The following is a 6,000-nucleotide window of genomic DNA, read 5'->3' as shown; positions in this document are numbered from 1 at the left end:
ATTTCAATATTATACAATAAGTAGAACTTCTAGATTTCAGGCAATGGGTACAACGTAAATATTTTTGACACATTTTGGCTTTTTTCACAAGTAAAATTTCCATGTGATTTATTTATATAATTGCACAGGTTAATATAAAATTGGTGCTATTGAATTAGAAAGATTCATATTTATACAATAAGTAGAAACTTCTAGATTTCAGGCAATGGGTACAACGTAAATATTTTGACACATTTGGCTTTTTCAACAGTAAATTTCCATGTGATTTATTTATATACTTGCACAGTTAATTGGTGCTATTGAATTTAGAAAGATTCATATTTATACAATAAGTAGAAACTTCTAGATTTCAGGCAATGGGTACAACGTAAATATTTTGACACATTTGGCTTTTCAACAGTAAATTTCCATGTGATTTATTTATATACTTGCACAGTTAATTGGTGCTATTGAATTTAGAAAGATTCATATTTATACAATAAGTAGAAACTTCTAGATTTCAGGCAATGGGTACAACGTAAATATTTTGACACATTTGGCTTTTTCAACAGTAAATTTCCATGTGATTTATTTATATACTTGCACAGTTAATTGGTGCTATTGAATTTAGAAAGATTCATATTTATACAATAAGTAGAAACTTCTAGATTTCAGGCAATGGGTACAACGTAAATATTTTGACACATTTGGCTTTTTCAACAGTAAATTTCCATGTGATTTATTTATATACTTGCACAGTTAATTGGTGCTATTGAATTTAGAAAGATTCATATTTATACAATAAGTAGAAACTTCTAGATTTCAGGCAATGGGTACAACGTAAATATTTTGACACATTTGGCTTTTTCAACAGTAAATTTCCATGTGATTTATTTATATACTTGCACAGTTAATTGGTGCTATTGAATTTAGAAAGATTCATATTTATACAATAAGTAGAAACTTCTAGATTTCAGGCAATGGGTACAACGTAAATATTTTGACACATTTGGCTTTTTCAACAGTAAATTTCCATGTGATTTATTTATATACTTGCACAGTTAATTGGTGCTATTGAATTTAGAAAGATTCATATTTATACAATAAGTAGAAACTTCTAGATTTCAGGCAATGGGTACAACGTAAATATTTTGACACATTTGGCTTTTTCAACAGTAAATTTCCATGTGATTTATTTATATACTTGCACAGTTAATTGGTGCTATTGAATTTAGAAAGATTCATATTTATACAATAAGTAGAAACTTCTAGATTTCAGGCAATGGGTACAACGTAAATATTTTGACACATTTGGCTTTTTCAACAGTAAATTTCCATGTGATTTATTTATATACTTGCACAGTTAATTGGTGCTATTGAATTTAGAAAGATTCATATTTATACAATAAGTAGAAACTTCTAGATTTCAGGCAATGGGTACAACGTAAATATTTTGACACATTTGGCTTTTTCAACAGTAAATTTCCATGTGATTTATTTATATACTTGCACAGTTAATTGGTGCTATTGAATTTAGAAAGATTCATATTTATACAATAAGTAGAAACTTCTAGATTTCAGGCAATGGGTACAACGTAAATATTTTGACACATTTGGCTTTTTCAACAGTAAATTTCCATGTGATTTATTTATATACTTGCACAGTTAATTGGTGCTATTGAATTTAGAAAGATTCATATTTATACAATAAGTAGAAACTTCTAGATTTCAGGCAATGGGTACAACGTAAATATTTTGACACATTTGGCTTTTTCAACAGTAAATTTCCATGTGATTTATTTATATACTTGCACAGTTAATTGGTGCTATTGAATTTAGAAAGATTCATATTTATACAATAAGTAGAAACTTCTAGATTTCAGGCAATGGGTACAACGTAAATATTTTGACACATTTGGCTTTTTCAACAGTAAATTTCCATGTGATTTATTTATATACTTGCACAGTTAATTGGTGCTATTGAATTTAGAAAGATTCATATTTATACAATAAGTAGAAACTTCTAGATTTCAGGCAATGGGTACAACGTAAATATTTTGACACATTTGGCTTTTTCAACAGTAAATTTCCATGTGATTTATTTATATACTTGCACAGTTAATTGGTGCTATTGAATTTAGAAAGATTCATATTTATACAATAAGTTGAAACTTCTAGATTTCAAGAAATGGGTACAACGTAAATATTTTGACACATTTGGCTTTTTCAACAGTAAATTTCCATGTGATTTATTTATTATACTTGCACAGTTAATTGGTGCTATTGAATTTAGAAAGATTGATATTTATACAATAAGTAGAAACTTCTAGATTTCAGGAAATGGGTACAACGTAAATATTTTGACACATTTAGCTTTTTCAACAGTAAATTTCCATGTGATTTATTTATATACTTGCACAGTTAATTGGTGCTATTGAATTTAGAAAGATTCATATTTATACAATAAGTAGAAACTTCTAGATTTCAGGCAATGGGTACAACGTAAATATTTTGACACATTTGGCTTTTTCAACAGTAAATTTCCATGTGATTTATTTATATACTTGCACAGTTAATTGGTGCTATTGAATTTAGAAAGATTCATATTTATACAATAAGTAGAAACTTCTAGATTTCAGGCAATGGGTACAACGTAAATATTTTGACACATTTGGCTTTTTCAACAGTAAATTTCCATGTGATTTATTTATATACTTGCACAGTTAATTGGTGCTATTGAATTTAGAAAGATTCATATTTATACAATAAGTAGAAACTTCTAGATTTCAGGCAATGGGTACAACGTAAATATTTTGACACATTTAGCTTTTTCAACAGTAAATTTCCATGTGATTTATTTATATACTTGCACAGTTAATTGGTGCTATTGAATTTAGAAAGATTCATATTTATACAATAAGTAGAAACTTCTAGATTTCAGGCAATGGGTACAACGTAAATATTTTGACACATTTGGCTTTTTCAACAGTAAATTTCCATGTGATTTATTTATATACTTGCACAGTTAATTGGTGCTATTGAATTTAGAAAGATTCATATTTATACAATAAGTTGAAACTTCTAGATTTCAAGAAATGGGGACAACGTAAATATTTTGACACATTTGGCTTTTTCAACAGTAAATTTCCATGTTATTTGTTCTTATACTTGCACAGTTAATTGGTGCTATTGAATTTAGAAAGATTGATATTTATACAATAAGTAGAAACTTCTAGATTTCAGGAAATGGGTACAACGTAAATATTTTGACACATTTAGCTTTTTCAACAGTAAATTTCCATGTGATTTATTTATATACTTGCACAGTTAATTGGTGCTATTGAATTTAGAAAGATTGATATTTATACAATAAGTAGAAACTTCTAGATTTCAGGCAATGGGTACAACGTAAATATTTTGACACATTTGGCTTTTTCAACAGTAAATTTCCATGTGATTTATTTATATACTTGCACAGTTAATTGGTGCTATTGAATTTAGAAAGATTCATATTTATACAATAAGTTGAAACTTCTAGATTTCAAGAAATGGGGACAACGTAAATATTTTGACACATTTGGCTTTTTCAACAGTAAATTTCCATGTTATTTGTTCTTATACTTGCACAGTTAATTGGTGCTATTGAATTTAGAAAGATTGATATTTATACAATAAGTAGAAACTTCTAGATTTCAGGAAATGGGTACAACGTAAATATTTTGACACATTTAGCTTTTTCAACAGTAAATTTCCATGTTATTTGTTCTTATACTTGCACAGTTAATTGGTGCTATTGAATTTAGAAAGATTGATATTTATACAATAAGTAGAAACTTCTAGATTTCAGGAAATGGGTACAACGTAAATATTTTGACACATTTAGCTTTTTCAACAGTAAATTTCCATGTGATTTATTTATATACTTGCACAGTTAATTGGTGCTATTGAATTTAGAAAGATTGATATTTATACAATAAGTAGAAACTTCTAGATTTCAGGCAATGGGTACAACGTAAATATTTTGACACATTTGGCTTTTTCAACAGTAAATTTCCATGTGATTTATTTATATACTTGCACAGTTAATTGGTGCTATTGAATTTAGAAAGATTCATATTTATACAATAAGTTGAAACTTCTAGATTTCAAGAAATGGGGACAACGTAAATATTTTGACACATTTGGCTTTTTCAACAGTAAATTTCCATGTTATTTGTTCTTATACTTGCACAGTTAATTGGTGCTATTGAATTTAGAAAGATTGATATTTATACAATAAGTAGAAACTTCTAGATTTCAGGAAATGGGTACAACGTAAATATTTTGACACATTTAGCTTTTTCAACAGTAAATTTCCATGTGATTTATTTATATACTTGCACAGTTAATTGGTGCTATTGAATTTAGAAAGATTCATATTTATACAATAAGTAGAAACTTCTAGATTTCAGGCAATGGGTACAACGTAAATATTTTGACACATTTGGCTTTTTCAACAGTAAATTTCCATGTGATTTATTTATATACTTGCACAGTTAATTGGTGCTATTGAATTTAGAAAGATTCATATTTATACAATAAGTAGAAACTTCTAGATTTCAGGCAATGGGTACAACGTAAATATTTTGACACATTTAGCTTTTTCAACAGTAAATTTCCATGTGATTTATTTATATACTTGCACAGTTAAATGGTGCTATTGAATTTAGAAAGATTCATATTTATACAATAAGTAGAAACTTCTAGATTTCAGGCAATGGGTACAACGTAAATATTTTGACACATTTGGCTTTTTCAACAGTAAATTTCCATGTGATTTATTTATATACTTGCACAGTTAATTGGTGCTATTGAATTTAGAAAGATTCATATTTATAAAATAAGTAGAAACTTCTAGATTTCAGGCAATGGGTACAACGTAAATATTTTGACACATTTGGCTTTTTCAACAGTAAATTTCCATGTGATTTATTTATATACTTGCACAGTTAATTGGTGCTATTGAATTTAGAAAGATTCATATTTATACAATAAGTAGAAACTTCTAGATTTCAGGCAATGGGTACAACGTAAATATTTTGACACATTTGGCTTTTTCAACAGTAAATTTCCATGTGAATTATTTATATACTTGCACAGTTAATTGGTGCTATTGAATTTAGAAAGATTCATATTTATACAATAAGTAGAAACTTCTAGATTTCAGGCAATGGGTACAACGTAAATATTTTGACACATTTGGCTTTTTCAACAGTAAATTTCCATGTGATTTATTTATATACTTGCACAGTTAATTGGTGCTATTGAATTTAGAAAGATTCATATTTATACAATAAGTAGAAACTTCTAGATTTCAGGCAATGGGTACAACGTAAATATTTTGACACATTTGGCTTTTTCAACAGTAAATTTCCATGTGATTTATTTATATACTTGCACAGTTAATTGGTGCTATTGAATTTAGAAAGATTCATATTTATACAATAAGTAGAAACTTCTAGATTTCAGGCAATGGGTACAACGTAAATATTTTGACACATTTAGCTTTTTCAACAGTAAATTTCCATGTGATTTATTTATATACTTGCACAGTTAATTGGTGCTATTGAATTTAGAAAGATTCATATTTATACAATAAGTAGAAACTTCTAGATTTCAGGCAATGGGTACAACGTAAATATTTTGACACATTTGGCTTTTTCAACAGTAAATTTCCATGTGATTTATTTATATACTTGCACAGTTAATTGGTGCTATTGAATTTAGAAAGATTCATATTTATAAAATAAGTTGAAACTTCTAGATTTCAAGAAATGGGGACAACGTAAATATTTTGACACATTTAGCTTTTTCAACAGTAAATTTCCATGTGATTTATTTATATACTTGCACAGTTAATTGGTGCTATTAAATTTAGAAAGATTCATATTTATACAATAAGTAGAAACTTCTAGATTTCAGGCAATGGGTACAACGTAAATATTTTGACACATTTGGCTTTTTCAACAGTAAATTTCCATG

Source organism: Eurosta solidaginis, chromosome 2 (genome assembly GCF_040869045.1).
Source record: "Eurosta solidaginis isolate ZX-2024a chromosome 2, ASM4086904v1, whole genome shotgun sequence".
In the NCBI taxonomy this organism is placed as follows: Eukaryota; Metazoa; Arthropoda; class Insecta; order Diptera; family Tephritidae; genus Eurosta; species Eurosta solidaginis.
This window is presented reverse-complemented; position numbering follows the sequence as displayed.